Source organism: Podarcis vaucheri (genome assembly GCF_965113315.1).
Source record: "Podarcis vaucheri genome assembly, chromosome: 7".
NCBI lineage: Eukaryota > Metazoa > Chordata > Lepidosauria > Squamata > Lacertidae > Podarcis > Podarcis vaucheri.
In genome coordinates, this window is record NC_138765.1 from 28,948,815 (window position 1) to 28,969,296 (window position 20,482).

Below are 20,482 nucleotides of genomic sequence, written 5' to 3' on the forward strand. Positions count from 1 at the left end.
TGCCCCACCCACAATAACTGCATGGAAGAGAAACAATATACAGTGGTACCTTGGGTTACATACGCTTCAGGTTACATATGCTTCAGGTTACAGACTCCACTAACCCAGAAATAGTACCTCGGGTTAAGAACTTTGCTTCAGGATGAGAACAGAAATCGTGCAGCAGCGGTGCAGCAGCAGCAGCAGGAGACCCTATTAGCTAAAGTGGTGCTTCAGGTTAAAAGCAGTTTCAGGTTAAGAATGGACCTCCAGAACAAATTAAGTACTTAACCTGAGGTACCACTGTGCACTTAAGACACCTTTAAATATATCATTATTGATACTACTACTCTTATTTCGTTCAATTTCTTACTCACCCTTTACCATAAGGTCTCAGGGCCAGTTGCAGCCATGTAAAATTTAATATTAACAGCAATTGATAACAAGTTGCAGTTACAGAAATAGAGTGGGTCCTGTAAACATTTCTCAAGTGTCAAAAGGCCAGGGTAAAGAGGGTATACATTTAGCATTCAATTGAAACTATATAATGAAGGAGCCAGACATGCCTATTTTGGGAGGGAATTCTTTAACCTAGGAGCTGCCACAGAATGCTCTCTCTTGAGCTACCACTCCAACCACCAAACATTTGTGTGTGGTAGAATTACCAAGAGGGCTCTGCTGGTATTAATACTCAAAATGGGGTCTACAGGGAAGCAGGCAGTCTTTTAGATATTTGTGGCCTAAATTGTACAGAAGAAGCTTTCATGGACTAGAGTCCCACTTCATGGGATGGGAACAGTGAGTTCAGATGGAAAGGAAATAGAATAATGTAAAATAAAATCTCTGACAGTTATAGTAAATTTTACTAGGTAAAGCTTTAAAGAAAGCAAAAAAAAAAAAAAAAGCACCATGACCACAGCAATAATTGATTATCAAACTTTGCTAAATCACTTAACACCTATAGTGGGAAAGGAAGCCATTATCACAATTCAAATCACACTGGGCCAGGAAGCTGTTACCAGGATTCAAACTGCAGGTGAAAACTGAAATTCTTGATAAGCTGTAATGTGGTTGTTGTATGCTGGCTCCTTCCTTTGGAAATGGTGTAGAGAGAATTCTAGCAGGTGCAGCTTATCTCAGTCCTGCAGCACTAATGGGTATTTTGTGGCACCTGTTAGAATGCCTGTTCTTCATATCAAAGTGATTGAATGGGCATATGTGAGTTATGGTGATCCTGCAAGTGAACCATGGCTGTGTTCTACCTTCTCTGTTGGAGGCAGTATGCCTCTGAATACCAGTTGCTGGGAATGACAGGACTCTGGTCCTGCTTGCTGGCTTCCCATGGGCATCTGGTTGGCTACTGTGAGAACAGGATGTTGGACTTTGGCTTCCTCCAGCAAGGATCTGGCAAGAGTGCTCCTGCCGGAGAAGCATCTCTTCCACTCAACGGAGTACAGCTTTACTGGTGCCACAAGGGGTTGCTGTTGCAAGGAACAGGTAGGAGGACTTCTGGGTGTGCCTAGGACTGAAACTAGTCTCCAGCACAAAACTTTGCGGACAAAGATGGCCTTAGGCTTGTTCTCATGGTCCGTGTCATTATGAATGGGGATCCCTAACAAAAAAAAAGGAGGGGGAGAAGCAAGCCTGCAGAACTGTCTTGAGTCTTACTTTAAAAAATAAAAATTCGGTTGTTGATGTGTTTTGAGACATACACAGCCTGCTGAAATCATTACAATCACGTGTTTTATCATACCTCAGAGTGGAAAGTCAAACACTAAGCATGTAAGAACAGATACATTTGCCTTGCTAGATCTATTCTAACATGGCAGAGGCTGCAGTTTTTACAATCTCTGAGTGTTTGTTGCTGATAAGAGCCTTCTGGTCTCAATGTAGATCTTGGGTATTACTGTGGATATTTTTTAAAGCCTGTATATAATCATTGTTAATGCTGTAAGCAATTTTTAGATCTCTTTATAAGTATTTGCCCAGTCAGTGAATTCTTGTCCTTGACACCAATGAGGTGAAACAGGATTAAGGACATGGTTGCTGAGGTAAACCCAATAGCTTCTCCTCAGGAGAAGCTTCTGGAAATCACTTGGCTTCCCTTTTGTCCTTATGCTTATGATACCTCAGCTCACTAATACGGTCCCAGAATGGCAGGAGGGAATTACTCTTTTCTGTTAACTCACAGCTACTTTACTGTGTGAAAAAGTTGCATAAGAAATTGGGCCTGAGAGGGAAGCGTGGTAAGAAAGCAACTGGCACAAAGAAAGGACATTGAGAGCGGGGGAGGGATGCTGAAGGAGGCCCTGACAGGAGACATAGCAAGCCAAAGTCTGTAAACCACCCTGAGGTCTTATGACAAAGGGTGGTATATAAATCAAATAAAATAAAAAAATTGAAAAATCAATTTTAAAAAAGCCACAGCCAGTCCAGAGACTCAGAATGGGAAACCTATGGCTGTCCAAATGATTTTAAGCTCCAATTCCCTTTAGGTCCAGCAAGCATGGCCGGTTGTCAGGGATGATGGGAGTTTAGTCCAAAGAGACATCTGGAGCCATGTTCCCCATCCCTGCTGTAAACAATACTGAGTTGGACGGACTAGTAAGTAGTCTGACTTAGTAGGAGGCAACTCCATATTGTGTCCCTGTTCATATTGTGTTCCTGTTCAAGATGACTGCAGCCATCTTGTGCCGCTTTTGTTGGGCCTCCCCAGGATCACACACGGTGTTTCCTTTCCACACCAGTGGCAACTCTTTCTGAGAGGCAGCCTGCATCATCACCACGGAAATGCTGTGCATGATTGAGGCTTCAGGTGGCATACCACCTTATGTTGCATGTCCATGCCCAGGTGTGACAGCACGTGGAAACCTCTTGGCTTGGGAGCCTTATGGGGTGTGCATCAGAGACCAGCCCTCCAGCTCTTCCCAGCCAAGGCTCCCAAAGGTGTTGGCATCATTTGCTGCCGCTGCCTCCTCTGCAAATTTCCCATTTATGGGATTTGCACATTGTTCTATAGACACAACCCTTGCTTCAGATGGCACTTTAGATTTCCTCCCCAAGTGCCTTTTATCTCTGCAAGAACGCCGGGGCTCTTCCCTCTCCCAGCCTCAGCGGCAGGTTCACAGGTGTGATGGGGCAGGGCTGGGCCTCAGTAGCTCTCTGCCTTTGAGCCTCCTCCATGTTTTAGTGATCTATGCAGGGTATGTGCTGACAGGGCCAGCACAATCATTAGGTGGGGTGAGGCTCCTGCCTCAGACAGTATAAGCACCCTGCCTGCCCCATCACCTCCGCTGCAGTGCTAGTGCCAATTTTGGCCAAGACCACACCAATATTGTGCAACATATATTGCGGCGTGTGTAAGATCTTGCCCAAAATCGATGAGGTCTTGCTCAAAATCGGCGGCAGTGCCAGCGCCGCTTCTCTAGAGTTGGCAGAGGTGGGCAGCACAAGTGGCAGCAACAGGACAAGGCAGCGGGACACACCACCCCTGTGCACTGGGCTCATCAGCAGCTGATGTGGGCAGTAAAGTAACAGTAGCTGGCAAGGTCAAGGCCTACCCCTTATAAAGACTGAAAGAGCTCAAAGTGGGAGACATGAAATGCAGGAAGCTGCCTTATACTGAGTCAGACCACTGATCCATCCAGCTAGTATTATTCTATACTGACTGGCAGCAGCTGTCCAGGGTTTCAGGCAGGATTCTCTCCCAGCCCTGGAGATTCCAGGGACTGTGCTATGGCCCTTCCCAGCCCTGAAATTGGCTTCCTAGGTTCATCATCCCAGTAGCATATTAATTTAGTAGCAGGCTGGGAAGCACATGAGAAAGGGCCTTTCATGGTGGTGTCCCCACAATTTTGGAACTCTCTTCGAGTTAACATTCATTTGGGCCCATCAGTTCTTTTTGCTGTTGCTTGTCTTTAGGAGAATCTGGAAATCTAATTCAGTATCAGCTATCTGTATGTCTGTATCCACACAGTGCTTCATACTCTGCCTAAGGTTATATTGTTTTAGCTGCCTTTGTAGATTGCTTTGTGGGCTTGGTCCTGAAAAGTGACAAATATATTACTGAAATGAATTAATGAATTAATGAGTTGTAATAGACTCCTATTTCCACCTCACTGCACTTTTAGTGTGTTGTCATTATATTGCTGTTCCTTATCATACTTTGAATGCTGCCACTTGTTTGCCAATGTATTAAAGTTATACGTAGCTAATGTGCTTCAATGCCCTTTAGTGCGGTTCAACTAATTGTGAAATACTAGTGCCTATCCATGGGTTATTATAGTGTAATTAAAGGCTCCTGGAGAAGTGTTTGAAACAAAAAAGGCTTGACAGGATGTTTCAAAGCCATCACAATGTAAAAAGAAATGAGTCTCTAAATCAAGACCAAATAACTGGGATCAAAGTTCTGCACTGTGATGAAACTTGCAAGGGAAGCTGTTATAACCTTAATGGCCTCCCAAATCAGTGGTGGCCCAGCACTGGTCAGCCAGTCTTTGTATGTATCACCTCTAAACTATTGCAGTGTGGACAAATAAGTAAATTGAAAATGCTTGGAGACTGGGGCTGGAATGGGATATTTGAATCTGCTCCAGATGGGAACAAGGTGGAGCTTTGCAGCTGATTTCCACCTGCTCTTGGCTTCAGTTCCCCAGCGTTCACCCTTCTGTTCCTCCTCTTCCATATCTACCACCCAAGCGGCACTCTTGGAGCAAACAGCTTTGTTTGCAAAGCGGCAGCTGTTTGGTAGCCTGCGTGATGAGATGCCCCGATCCTCCACCCTACACAAACTGCTTAGTAACGGCTTTTTCAGCAAGCCCAATCGCCCTGTGGGCCTCTCGAGAGAAGCCGTTAAACCGGCTTTGAGGTTCTGGGTGCCCGTGGCAATTCTAGCGTTTCCTTGGCTTGCTACAGTCTATCTTGCAATTGGGCAACTCTGCTCCAGCTGTTCCCTGTTAACTCATTGAAGGCTCTCAGCATCATAGCTTTTTGAGAATCAACGTACCATCCCAAAGATGAGGCAGCTGCCTTACCCTGAGTCAGTCTAGGATTTCAGACGGGCTCCTCTCCCAGTCCTACCTGCAGATGCTGGGATTTGAGCATGGGAATTTCTGCATGCAAAGCAGATGCTCTATCGCTGAGCTATGGCCCTTCCCAACATTTAATTTCACAGAAATTTAATTTCACATAAAGTAGAGCCATGCTTGTATGCACGCACACCCCAATTCTAATATAGCAATCAGCCCAGCCACCTCCCTTGTTTATAGTTAAAGATATATTTGAGGTGTGTAATCATTTTAACAACAGCTTCAAAGGCTATCGCTGCATTATGTGAAAAGAAAGGCAATGTGCTGCATTGTACCTTTGTGTCATTGGCACCATAGAGGCAGGATTTGGGGGCAGAGGTCCAGTGCCCAACTCGGCAGAAGAATCAGGAAGGCCCCTGAATGCAGCAGGCCTCATTTTGATTTAAATATTCAGGCTGTGTGCACCCTACACATTTAAAGCATATACCCCCTGCCCCAAAGAATATTGAGAACTAGAGTTTGTTAAGGATGCTGGGAACTGTAGCTCTGTGAGGGGGACAAGCTGGTCCTGTACAAAAGAGACCGGGTCCACTTGAACCAGAATGGAACAAAATTGTTGGTTCTTTAAAAAAATGTGGCAGAGCAGCTTTTAAACAGATTGCTGGGGGAAAGTTGTCAGGAGCTGAGCAGTGTCTGGTTTAGGGTAGGTGACCAGGAATTATAGTCAGGGGAGTGAGTGGGTTGTTGCTACTCTCTGTGATTGCTCAAAGTGAGATTGTCCTGTCCGTCCTCTGTAGGAATGGAGGATAAATTTGATTCAGTTCAGATTTAAAAGTAAACTTACCTAATTGGCACTTTCTGAAACAGCACACAAACTAAAACACAGCCATCCTTAAAAATTCACTTTCTCCAATTTTTGAAGTACAGTTCTCCAGCCAAGGAACGTGTACAAAAATGCATATACTATGGGAAAGTGTGCATACAAATGCATATACTATGGGAAAGTGTGCATACAAATGCATATACAGTCAAACCTCGGGTCTTGAACGGCTCAATTTTCAAATGTTTCAGCTCCCGAACGCTGAAAACCCAGAAGTAAGTGCTCTGGTTTTTAAACATTTTCGGAACCTGAATGTCTAACGTGGCTTCCTCTTGAGTGCAAGAAGCTCTTGCAAACAATCGGAAGCTGCACCTCGGTTGTCGAACATTTCGGAAGTCGAACGGTCTTCCGGAACAGATTACGTTCAACAACCAAGGTTTGACTGTATTAATAAAAATAACATACAAATGCATGATCAGTGTAGGGTTCAACAGCCTGGTAGAGATAGTGGATAGAGCACTGTCCCTCCTCCACCAGTCACCTTGTAGAAGACCTTTTTAAAAAACCAGCTTGCTAAGAGGTCGTTGCCTGTAATTCTGTGTGCTGACTGTGGAAGAGAGGGCAAATGATCCACAGCATACATTTAAAGCACATCCAATGCACATTTAAAGCACATGACTCCCCCCCCCCCAGTCTGTTATGGGTACATACTGGGAATTGTAGCTACAGTTCCTAGGAATCTTTGTGGGAAGCCATGTGCTTTAAACATATGTTAAATGTGCTTCAAATATGACTTCCCCTCCTCCATGGCTAGAATGGAAATGTGGGCTACTAGTCTCTTAACCAGCAAATAAAATGTTATGCAGACCTTGTAACTTTTGTGGGTGTATTTTCAAGGGCGATATACATAGGTTAATTAAATAAGACTACTTCTAATTTAATATAATTAACATAAAAATTGCTGTGTGGCCTCCACAGCATGGGATTTAGTAGCAGACAGTTGATGGATCTGAGTGGTGATGATGAGGCAGAAACATTCCAATAGAAATAATTAGAGTTATAAACTTTGGCTTCCAATCATTTTCTTACATCCAATCCTTCTACATTTCTAAATCTTTTTACGCACCCAGATATGTTACAGATATGTTACATGCATGTGTACCTCATCTCTCATCCATCACAATGTTTAAGATCAATGTACGGCCCAAACTGCATGTTAATTTAGACTTTAAACAACAACACATATTTAAGCTGCGCCACTTCTGTTTTGAAGGAAAAACAGTGTGTGTGTGTGTGTGTGTGTGTGTGTGTGTCAGTGTCAAAGTCAAATGGAATCAGAGCCCTGAACCATTTCCCAGTGAACGGCTGGTACTTGTCCCCAAAGCTGCTGTAGATTGCAAGTTATTGTTGCTTAACTAACTCTCACTTTACTTTGTATTTATGTACTTAAACATTGATTTGGTGTTGTTGTTGTTTTGTAATATTTATTCTGCGTTTGTTCAATTGCTGATTTTTGTCATTTGAATTTACTAACATGTATGTTGCATATTTGTATTTTCAATGTTTTAACGTTTTTGAATGTTTGCTGTGAGCTGCTTTGGGCACAGTTCACTGTGGAAAAGCACCATATAAGTAAACTCAATCAATCAATCAAATGCCAGCATAGATGGATGGCTCTTCAGTGGGAAACAGGCTTGAGGCCTAGTTCCGATTGGGAGCATGATCCAGATTGGGAACTTGCATGGCTGCTTTCTCCTCAGAATAAAATTGGCATGCTTTTGACTAAACTCCAGCACCAAGTTCAAAAAGCAAGCTTCCATATCTGAAGGGTGTTGTTCTTCTGCTACTGTGGAGCACCTGTATAATGAAAGTTAATCAAGTGTCACTTGTCCTCTGCTACTCTCTCAAGTAGCCAGTCATTTTAATTATTTTTCTGTACAGGCTTTAATATTTTTTAATGTTTTTATATTGCTGTACACCCCCCCCCGATATTTTATGAGAGGGAAGTATAGGGATGCTTTTATAAATAATAATTAAATACATGTTATGAACTACTGTAAAGGTCTCTGGACTGCAACTCCCACCATCCCTGACTATTGGCCATGCTGGCTAGGGTTAATGGGAGCTGAAGTCCAACAACAACTATGTGGCAGGCCAAAGCTTACCCATACTTGTGCAACAAAAGTTCTGCATTTAATGACCAGGGTAAAAGAGGTATGGGGTGACCTTATTTCATTTTCTTTCTTTGTGCTAGTAGCAGACCCATTCTTTGAGGGGGAACCAGATGGTCCCAAAATGGCTCAAGGGGGAGTATAAGCAGGCTTTCCATCCTGTGTGAAAGACAACACAGAATGGTTCTTTGAAGATGCTGTTTGCCATCCGGAGTTTTGTAATTACTTGTTTAAATATAACTTCTTATTCTTATTCTTTAAAGGGATTTGCTGCCCAATCAGACTTTTTTTTTTTTTTTGGTAAAGTGTTTTATTATTGTTTCATTTTATAATGTATATAAAACAAAGGTAACAATTATAACAGACGAAAACTAAGACGTACAAAACTATAAAGCAGACACATAGAATGAGTAGTTGCACATAAGTTAAATAACAAAGTAAAGACTATCATCTTTTATCAGAACATCAAGCATAGTTTTAGATTTCCCAGGATTGTGACAAGGGTTGTCTTGAAAAATGATGGAATGCCAAATCATATAAAATGTGTCTGGAGGTTCTGGTCCTTGTCGAAATCTCAAATTACGCATGATTTTCTCTATTATATCTATATTCCAGAGTGAGCGGTAACAAGTGTCCAGTGTGAGATTTTGAGCTGTTTTCCATTGAGTAGTAATTGCTATGCAAGTGGCACATTTTTAATCTGATAAAAGTGTGTTTAACCAATTAATTAATTAATCAAGAAAATGCTGCAGCCCTAATTCCCCATGACTCACTGGCTGTCAGGAAAGATGCCAACACATTTTAACAAACTCAGAGCTTCATGTTCTCTACATGAAGAACATGGTGTCATAGCTGTCTGGCCTAGATCATACATAGGTCACTCTGGATAACTGTGATTGGGGGGGGGGTGCCTATGGAGAGGATCGTACTTTTTTTGCCAGGTGGAGATGGTGAAAAAGCACTTGTGATAGTGACTTCTAAACTGGGAGGAAATTAGAGCATTGCAAGGGTTAAAATGTGACTCCAGTGACAACTCCAGGGAGGGGACTAGGCTGAGCTGTGCCCTGGGTGTTGCAAACAGGGCAAACAGGTCCAGGTTTACGCAGAGCTGCCTCCCACGACATTACATCAGACAAAAGACTTAAGAGACAGGTGCTCCCATGAAAGAAAGTTGTAACGAAATGCCAAAAGAATCTCCGGTTACATCACTGAAAAGACAGCTCAGCAATCTGGAGCAAGGCATGTAGGTCATCCCTCCAATATGGGTGTGGCTGTCTGTAGGACCGCCAGTAAATGAAGGAACGAATCATCCAATCGCAAGCACCTCCTGTGGTGCTGTAGCAAAGAGGACCAAGATGCTGCTTGGCTGAACAAAATGGGGCAAGGGTGGTTCAAAATTTTGCCATAAAAAGGCCTCCCCACCCCACCCCGAGTCAAGAAACAGGCCAAGCTGCTCAAACGTAACGAGGCTTGGGTGAGACATTAAATTCACTTTGCACTTCAGGGTGAAACTACTTAATTCACACTTACAGAAACAATGAGTACCAAAACACAACTGTTTTTCGAAATTTGTCATCCCTGAGGTAATTTGCATCTTTTGAGTTTATTGCCTGAATCGTACTTTCTGGTGTACAAACTGTGCTTTTTCATACCTCATTTATGTCCAGAACGGCCCTTTGAAGTTGCTCAGGCCCCACAAGGCTCACACTTAAAGGCTTCGTGAACAAGAGAGAAAGGAACAGAGAGTTCCTGGGCCCAGTTCACAGATGGCTCCAATAGACAGGCAGGAGCCAACACAGAGCAGGAGTTTGAAGAAAAAGTCCAGGGCCCCAGTCCAAAGCCTGAGCAGGAGGGCTCCCAAATACACAGGGCTGGCTGGCTTATGTTTTGAACAGAAATTACACACATTACCATCTAAAGAGTGATCTCTCTCTCACCTACATGCGCATGCATGCATGCAGCAGCACACACACCCCATTAATCCAAAGGCCATAACTGCACCACCATGCATATAAAGCACTACCACACTACAGTGGTACCTCCCTTTAAGAACTTAATTCGTTCCGGAGGTCTGTTCTTAACCCGAAACCATTCTTAACCTGAAGCACCACTTTAGCTAATGGGGCCTCCCACTGCCGCCGCCAAGCGATTTCTGTTCTCATCCTGAGGTAAAGTTCTTAACCCAAGGTACTACTTCCGGGTTAGTGGAGTCTGTAACCTGAAGGGTCTGTAACCCGAGGTGTCTGTAACCAGAGGTACCATTATACTTTAAACTGCCATGAGCTTCCACCTAAGAATTATGCAAACTGTAGTTTGTTTAGGGTGCTGAGACTTGTTAAAAAACCCTATCCGCCTCACAGCACTACAGTTCCTAGAGTGGTTTAACAGTCAATCCCTCTTCGCAGGGCACTTTGAGAAAGGTACCTTCTGTGAGCAGAATAGGGATCTCTTAACCAGTCTCAGCACCCCTAACAATCCACAGTTCCAGGATTCTTTGGGGAAAGCCATGACTCTTAAGAGTAGCATTATAGTGCTTTAACTATCTAGCATGGATGTGTCCTAAAATTACCTAAGCGCACCACTGCTCAGTATTCATATAACCACATTATACTGAGCCACTGGTTTATGTAGCCAGTACTGACTTCTTGTTTTACTGGCTTTTCATGATCTGGGGCAGAAGCCTTTCTCAGTTCTGCTAGCCAAGATCCTTTCGAACTGGAAAGGTTAGATATTCTGAGCCCTTATTTTGAGAAAGCCAGTATGGTGTAGTAATTAGCACACAGGTGGAGAACCTCAGGCCTCCAGACCTTTTTATCTGGCCCTCAAAATTCCCTCTAGTTCTCCCTGGCCATGCCTGCTTCTCCCAAGCCATGGCCCATACTGCTCCTGCTTTGAACCCTCCATTATTGTTTTAGCCTGGCTGGAATGTGTCATTGAACTCTGATAATGCCGCATGGAGGACAGAGAAGGGTGTGTGGATGTAGAACAGGGGTGGGGAACTTCAGGCATGAGGGCAAATGTGACATTCCAGGCTTCTCAAACTAGCTCTTGGGACCCTTCCCAAGCCATGTCCTTCTATATGCCATCCACCCTCCCCATCCATACCCCTCACTGGACCTGCCCCCTTCCTGGGTGCTTTTGCCTGGCTGAAATATGTCCTTGAAGCATGATCATGACTCTTGCTTGCCTGGAAGCAGAGGTGCATGAGAGTAGATAGAAGCACCTGGCTTTTTGCATGCTTGGTGTGTGTGACCTACTTTTCAAAGTGCCACATTAATTTCCTTGGCCACTTTGCCTCTAGCCTTGTCCACCATTGTCATGTGGCTTCTTGTCCCACATAGAGATTTCTCAGGAGACAGATGAGGTGATCAGGCACTCCCATTTCTTTAAGAACTTGCCACAGTTTGCTGTGGTCGACACAGTCAAAGGCTTTTGCATAGTCAATGAAGCAGAAGTAGATGTCTTTCTGGAACTCTCTAGCTTTCTCCATAATCCAGCGCATGTTTGCAATTTGGTCTCTGGTTCCTCTGCCCCTTCGAAATCCAGCTTGCACTTCTGGGAGTTCTCGGTCCACATACTGCTTAAGCCTGCCTTGTAGAATTTTAAGCATAACCTTGCTAGTGTGTGAAATGAGTGCAATTGTGCGGTAGTTGGAGCATTCTTTGGCACTTCCCTTCTTTGGGATTGGGATGTAAACTGATCTTCTCCAATCCTCTGGCCACTGCTGAGTTTTCCAAATTTTCTGGCATATTGAGTATAGCATCTTAACAGCATCATCTTTTAAAATTTTAAATAGTTCAGCTGGAATATCATCACTTCCACTGGCCTTGTTATTAGCAGTGCTTTCTAAGGCCCATTTGACTTTACTCTCCAGGATGTCTGGCTCAAGGTCAGCAACCACACAACCTGGCATATATGAGACATCCATTTCTTTCTGGTATAGTTCCTCTGTGTATTCTTGCCACCTCTTCTTGATGTCTTCTGCTTCTGTTAGGTCCTTTCCACTTTTGTCTTTTATTATGGAAATCTTTGTACGAAATGTTCCATTCATATCTCCAATTTTCTTGAACAGATCTCTAGTTTTTCCCATTCTATTGTTTTCCTCTATTTCTTTGCATTGCTCGTTTAAGAAGGCCTTCTTGTCTCTCCTTGCTATTTTTTGGAAATCAGCATTCAATTTCCTGTATTTGTAAGGCCTCGTTGGACAGCCACTTTGCTTTCTTGCATTTCCTTTTCATTGGGATGGTTTTAGTTGCTGCCTCTTGTATAATGTTACGAGCCTCCATCCATAGTTCTTCAGGCACTCTGTCCACCAAATCTAAATCCTTAAACCTGTTCCTCACTTCCACTGTGTATTCATAAGGGATTTGACTTAGATTGTATCTTACCGGCCCAGTGGTTTTTCCTACTTTCTTCAGTTTAAGCTTGAATTTTGCTATAAGAAGCTGATGATCTGAGCCACAGTCAGCTCCAGGTCTTGTTTTTGCTGACTGTATAGAGCTTCTCCATCTTTGGCTGCAGAGAATATAATCAATCTGATTTCGATGCTGCCCATCTGGTGATGTCCATGTGTAGAGTCGTCTCTTGTGTTGTTGGAAAAGAGTGTTTGTGATGACCAGCTTGTTCTCTTGGCAGAACTCTATTAGCCTTTGCCCTGCTTCGTTTTGAACTCCAAGGCCAAACTTGCCAGTTGTTTCTTTTATCTCTTGACTCCCTACTTTAGCATTCCAATCCCCAATAATGAGAAGAACATCCTTCTTTGGTGTCATTTCTATAAGGTGTTGTAAGTCTTCACAGAACTGGTCAATTTCAGTTTCTTCAGCACCAGTGGTTGGCGCATAAACTTGGATTACTGTGATGTTAAAAGGTCTGCCTTGGATTCGTATCGAGATCATTCTATCATTTTTGAGATTGCATCCCAGTACAGCTTTTGCCACTCTTTTGTTGACTATGAGGGCCACTCCATTTCTTTTGCGGGATTCTTGACCACAGTAGTAGATGTGATGGTCATCTGAAATGAATTCACCCATTCCCGTCCATTTTAGTTCACTGATGCCCAGGATGTCAATATTTATTCTTGCCTTCTCATTTTTTACCACATCCAACTTACCAATGTTCATGGTTCTTACATTCCAGGTTCCTATGCAATATTTTTCTTTACAGCATTGGACTTTCCTTTCGCTTCCAGGCATATGCGCAACTGAGTGTCCTTTCGGCTTTGGCCCAGCCGCTTCATCAGTTCTGAATCTACTTGTACTTGTCCTCCACTCTTCCTCAGTAGCATGTTGGACGCCTTCCGACCTAAGGGGCTCATCTTTCAGCGTCATAACTTTTATATGCCTGTTGTCTTTGTCCATGGATTTTTCTTGGCAGGGATACTGGAGTGGCTTGCCGGTTCCTGCTCCAGGTGGATCACGTTTGGTCAAAACTCTCCACTATGACCTGTCCATCTTGGGTGGCCCTGCACGGCATAGCTCATAGCTTCTCTGAGTTATTCAGGCCCCTTCGCCACGGCAAGGCAGTGATCCATGAAGGGGTAATGCAGAAGGAGGAAATGCAGAATATAAATGTAATAAAAATATTCTCCATGCAAAAGCAGTGCTGATCCACACCAGCTTGGCCTCATTCCAACGTCTCTTCCAATGCTTATCCCCTCGCAGTGTGACACAGTTCTTGACCCCATTTCCCCCACAAAGTGGGTGTAGAGGCAGGAATATACTCAGCGTCCCTTTCACTATTTTGCTGACTGGGGTTCCATTGTCTAGCCCTCATAGCCTTTAGAAATCCCAGACAGGTATTGCTGACTCATAGGCATGCACTGGAATCCAGCATGGAACATGAGGTGTTCTGAAAGATTTCGTAGCAGAAGTATTTGGGACACTGCATGGAAACCCTCTCTGACACAAGCACACCTGCCCCACCCAGTGCTCAAACCCATTTAATCTGTGCCACTCCCGCCCAGAAGGAACAATGGGAGCCACGGTGATTCATTGGATGCCAGGGCCCTTTGAATACCTGCATCACATCAGCTCCACTATTCTCCAACCCAATTACAGGCTTTCTTTGAAGCAAACCCCCTACATTATTTCTTTACTACTAGTAGTAGTACTAGTACTAGTACTAGTACTAGTAGTATACCACCCTTCATCCAATGATAACTGGGAGGTTCACAACATAAAAATACAAGATGAGAACACAAAATATGTAGTAAAACAAAAACAAGCCAAGAACTCACCTCCCGCAAACACATTTGAAAAGCCATAGAATGTAATCACCCCAAAGCCTGGTTAATTATGTGCCTTATCAGTGCTCCTATGTATAAAACAAGTGAAGATGTGAAAGTGGGGCTCATGTTGCAGGCTGGAGATCACAGGTGGACCTCAAGTCCTGACCAGTTGAAGACCACAGGATGAGATTACCTTTGAGATCCCTGTCAACTGAATGATTCTAAAAGTACTGTTGTGCTCAAGTCTTGCTTTCAGGCTTCCCATTGAAGCATTTGGTTGGCCACTGTGAGAACAGGATGCTGAACTAGATGGGCAGGCTCTTATGAACACCATAAAACAAAGAAATAAGTGGTCCAACAGCAGCCCTAACTAGGGATAATGGCCTTGCAGGGACATGGGGACCTCAGGAGAGCCCCATTAAGCTTAGCATTCATTCATCCATTCTGCCTGCACAGCAACTGCCCAGCTCAGAATTTAACGCTGAGTCTGCTCGCAGCCACACCCACCAGGCTGGGCTCCTTCCAGACAAATGAACCTGGAATATGGATGGCATAGCCGGCTATGATGATCATGGAATGTGCTGGGATCATCCGTTCCAGCAAGGCACAAACAAGGCAGCTTTGCACCAGGAGATTGGCAATAGATGCCTCTGAGTACACACACTTTGAAGTCACAAACACTTTGAAAGAAAGGTGAAGACTGACAAAGCAGAGTACCAGTTGGGGTGTGGTACAGCAGCCAAGCTCATAGCTGAGCACACACCCAAGGGTAGGCAAGGGGAACTGGGAGACCTTAATGGCACACCCATTGTGCAGGCACACTTCTGATAAGATCCCGCTGTTAGGAATAAAAGAACACATTCTTTTCTGTTGTTCTGCCCTGTATTCATTGAACGCAGCGCTGTTTCTGTTTCACTGTAGTTCATCCTCCACCAAAAATAACATTATTTACCTCACTGTTCACTATGGTGAAATTACGTAATTGACAAATTTACATAATTAATTACATAAATTACCTAAATTATGTTGCTATTGCGTCGCATTGTCTTTATGTTATTCCACCCCATTCATTTTAATGTAAAGCAAACACGAAGGGAGGAGGGGTGTAATCAACTACATATCAACCAGTACTGATCATATTCACTGGATTGATTTCCTTTCTTGATATGGGTCAAATAAGTGAACACCAGCAATTTCCGATCCCCTTTCCATTAGAAACCTCAGAGTGATGCTTCCTTGCTTGTGCTTCTGTTTTCCACTACTGGATCACCACCAGCTAAATGATTAGACCAGAAGCATCATATCTGACTGGGAGTACTAAATACCCCCCCTTTCCCCCCCTCTTTTACTTGCCCTCCTGTGCATTCAAGCAGCATGACATACAGAAATCAGGGCTGGGGGATTTGTGGCTCCCCAGATGTGGTTGGACTCCAGCTCCCATCCACTCTGGCCAGCAAGGGCTAGAGGGCCACCAGCTCCCCATCCTTGAATTAAAACTTGAATTAAAACTATCCCTTTGTTTTCATGCCAGGAACTGGACCGGTTAGGGGTGGGTAGGCTTGGTAGAGTTGTATTATCTGTCTGTCTGTCTGTCTGTCTGTCTTTCTGTCTTTCTATCTATCACTAACAACCTGTACAATTTGTGGCCCATGAGGCCAAATGAAGCCTACCAGCTATGGTTGGCAGCTAGGGCTGCCAACTTTTGAACAAGCCTGTGTTGCTGTTTCTTGAATGGCAGCATAGCTTGCAGCAACTGAATGCTTTGCTGCTGGCCACTGGAAGCTCCTCCTGGTGATTTCTGGGCCCAAACTTCTCTTAGAGGCAGAGAAACAGGACAAGCCAGTTTCCCCACCCCCTCTGGTTAACTGGCAATCCTAATAGTAGCCTTCTGGGTGCTTAATAAACCTCCTGCTTTTTTTGCTCCCTGCCTAGGATTGCAAAAACAGCAGTATATTTCTAAATCTGCACTTGGCAGGTGCAAGTACACAGCTGTGATGAGCTTGGTGGGCCAGCAGCTGTGCAGACCCCTCCGTGCAAAGCAGAAATTCAGCAGTTGACGTTTTCCCTAACACTGCTGCTTAATTTCTGCTTGTTGTGCAAACACGAGAACACAGGAAGAGCATAAGATTTCTCATTTTTACAAGCCAGACTCTTGCACCCTCAAGCTGAGATTCATTCACTCCAGAGGCGAGAAACCTTTTCCAGCCAGAGGCTGGCCACATTGTCCAGGGTTGGTAGGGTCAGAGGCAAAAGTGAACAGAGCAACAAATGTAAATACCGTACTACCTTTGTACAGTAGGCTATTTTTCATGCACACTGCTCTCTAGCCTCCATACATGCAAGCAGGAGGCATTATCAGAGTCCAAGTACAAACAGACAGAGAAGAAACAGACAGCTGGACAGAAAGCCCACAAGGACATCAGAAGAGCGCTGCTGGATCAGGCCAGTTAGCCCATCTAATTCAGCATCCTGATCTCACAACCAGGTGCCGCAGTGGGAAGCCCGAAAGCAGGACATGAATGAAACAGCACTCTCCCCTTCTGCGGTTTCCAGCAACTGGTATTTGCTGGAAGCATACTGCAGAGAGGAGCATCTCAAAGGCAGAGAGTAACACTGGCCTGGTCACCCACCCAGTTTCGCTGCAGCTGCTGCCTGGGCCTCCCCCCCCCCCCAATGTCGTGGAGCACCCAGGCTCTGTTCTGCTGGCTTAGACAGTTCATAGCCCTAAGGTGGCATGACTGGATTTGGTTACAATTAATCACTCAAGTTGAAACTAGTGAGAAACCCCAGCACAGCTGAGCTTGCCGAGCTCCACCCAGGAGAAATTAAATGGGACAGGGGCCAGTTCAGGAGCTGCACAGCTTCCCCGATTCCCAGAGGAATGGAGGAGGTGGGTGTGGAAGCGTTTTGGAATGTGCTAAGTTCTTTGATCCAAGCTGCTTCTTGCTTCAGCCAAGCAAGGGTGCAGTTCTTTGCATTAACCCACCCAGTGCTCCCTGGCTCACTGCTTTCATGATGTATCTTCCAAGTCCATCAGAGTAGGGTGTGTCAAAAGGGTTGCCAACTCCTTTCCCGACTGAGGTGCTTGTGCTTTAAAACAGTTGCATGGCTGGAAATAAGCCCTCTGGCTCACAGTGCTGTGTAGCCTGGGGTAGAGACAAGGATTATGAGGGCCTAACTACTTCAGGGTTATTTCAGGCTCTGTTCCTGAATGTTTAGCTTTATTTTAAGAAGCACATCTACTCCGTTTAGGTGTGGCAATACAAGTATGCAAGTTGCATTCTAACCAATTGCCTAGTAAGAAATGATACAATTAAAGTATTTTAGCTGTTTTAGGTTTACCTTCTATTTGTCCTCCAGCTGTTCAGCAATTATTCCCTGGGGCACCTCGCCACAACATTTCTGCCAGGTTAGGTTCCGCTTTCTAGCTCACCACAGCTTCACGATGGAGAAGGCTTCACCTGTTGAATTTCTTATCATATTAGGCAGCTATTCAAGGCATAAATGCTGGCAAGCCAAAGGAATTTGAAAAACCTAAATAATTTTGAGTGATGTACAATGTGTTTGTAGGAGGGGGGGAGTTGCATAAAATATGCACATACTCATTTACACGTATAGGTATAGATTTAGAAATATTTAATACAAATAAAAGAGAAATGGTATCCATCTCACCAGAGCCAGTCCACCTATGAGGCAAAGTGAGGCAACTGCTTGTGCCTGATGTAGATCTTCACTCGGCCCTTCTTCCATGGTGCCATTTTGTGGTTCACCTCAGGTGCTAAAATGTATTGGGCCAGCACTGCATCTCCCCATAGTGGGGAAGACTGTGGCCAGATGTGCCTGTCCAGGTACTGCTCGGAACTGATAGACAACTTCAAAGCTCCACCTCCTCTCCCCCTTTCCTTCTTTTGTTGTTGTTTAGTCATGTCCAACTCTTCATGACCCCATGGAGTTTGGTCAGACTCATGTTGGTAGCTTTCCTTCTTAGGCGTTCCTTATCTTTCAACAAGACTTGGTCCAGACAACCCTTCAAACAGAGGACTGGACACAGGGTACATGGGCCCCCTCTCCTGATATGCCAGTGATTAGGGTGGGTGAGGAAGCTTTGCCTCCTCAATTTCTTCATGGCATGCAGCTGGTAAAGGTCCAGCAGCAGGAGGGAGGAGTAAGCTGATAACCAGACACTCAAGTTGGAGCTTTTGGGGGATCTATTGGTTTCTTGCTGAAAGCATTATAGACCTGTTCTTTCCTTCTTGTAAGTATTTTCCTCCCTGCCCTCCTCCCAATTAAAACAGGCCCTAGAGCAAATAACCTGCAGCAGTTTCACAAACTACTCCAGAGGTGGAGCTGAACTGACACACTTTGCATTTGTATATCGACTGGGATGTTTGGGGTGTTAATACCTCTGGTGGTGGACATGTCATGCTTCTTCTGGGGTAGTTTTTCCACCTTTGCTTCCACCCTGCACTCAGCTCTCACTTGTGGCTCCTAGAAGCTGTCGGCCTTTGACAGCAGCCACACCCAGGGAAACAGCATTGACTGGCTGACTAAACTAGGTGAGTGTAGCCAATGGGCCTCAAACCCTTGGTCTGTTAGGGTCTTCGCCTGCAGGCCAAAACATGCTCAAGCGGATTGAGTGGACAAGACCAATAGTGGGTCCAGTGGTCAAGAATGTGGTTTCTACATGTGCTGTAGAGGGAAATGAGGGGCAGATGGGGCTTGTCACCCTGGGAAGGTAGCCCATCTAGGAGAAGGAAAACTCTGATCCTAAACTTCTGCTGCCTTGCAGCTATACTCATCCATGAGAAAGGCTTTAGGAGTGAACTCTGAGGAAAAATCTATACCCATTGTTTTGCGGAACATCTTTGGGAGAATAAAAGGCTAAGGAGTAAACCCTACACGAATCTAGTGCTCTTAAGATGGTTGGGTGGCATCCTGTACACCACCTTATGGCAACTCCTGCAGCCAAGCTGGTGCCAAATGTATTTCTCTGCTTTCATTTGGACCACATCAGTGAGGTTGAGAGGGGGTGTTATCATCTAGGCAGCCCAGAGCCTCCATACACACTGCCCAGGCTTCCGCCTTGGAGAGGTCACTTCAGTGCTGCTAACACAGGAAAAACAACTTGGGAGGCAGCAGTTACGAGTTACCAGTCTCTGCAGCCACAGCAGGCACTGTGATTCTCCAGTGGCTTGACTTTGCCCCTGGAGGTGCACTCCATTGTCTTTCGAGACAGATGGTTGCCAACGATTGACTGGGATCCCAAAAAAACATGCTCAGGGAGAAATGTGGTTCTCAAACAGCAGCCCACTATTTCTCAAATATTGTGTCTCTCAAACCCCACCCCAGACTCCAGGTTCAGCCCAAGACATGTTGCTACCTGAGGCAAGGACAAGACGGCACCCCCATCCCCATTCCCCAAGCAGAAGCCACCTGGAACAATAATCCAATTTTACTTCAACAGTAGTGACAGAATAGCAGCCACTACTGGCGCTCAGGCAGGAGACCAGTTTAGGGGGTCCAGGAAAGGCCATGCGACAACATAGGGAAATGGCTGGATGCCTCAGAAAGAACAGCAGGGTGGGACTGCTGTTTTGGCCCTCATCCCCAGCATCAATTGGACTAAGACAGTCCATTTTGTTAAATGCTCGGGCTGGCCCTCCCTTTATGGCAACCCTTTTTTCGTTTTTAGGCTGGGTACACACAATACATTTAAAGCACATTTCCCTCCCTAAAATCCTGGGAACTGTAGTTTTTTTAAGGCTCCTGGGAATTATTACATGAAATGAACATATACTGTAATACAGTTTAGCAGCTAAGACACTTTTTCCTGGCATGGAGATCTGCATTGAGAAAATCTGATTCTACTTCCTGTATGCCATGTGGGCTGTCAACAGGACAGGGGCAGGGCTAGCAAAAAGCTCTAGCACTTTTATGTGGTTGGGAAGTTTGAGTTCAGAGATCCCATCTTCGCTGAGCAGCCCTTGGGCAAGTAGCTGCTTTTTCTCAGCCTTAGTTTCCCTAGCTATAACACATGAATGACGAGATAGAGGATTCCCCAACGGCCCTCATTGGGCTGAGGGGAGGCTAAGTGAGGATGGAGGGTTACTATGGATCCATCCAGTGCCTTGAGACAATATTTAAATGAATGAGTAAATGGGTTGTGGAGTGCTGTGAAGATCAAAATTGTACATCAGCTGCTTTGAGATCCTTCCTTCAGCCCCAGCATGATTCCTACCAGTTCAAAGTGCACGGTCAA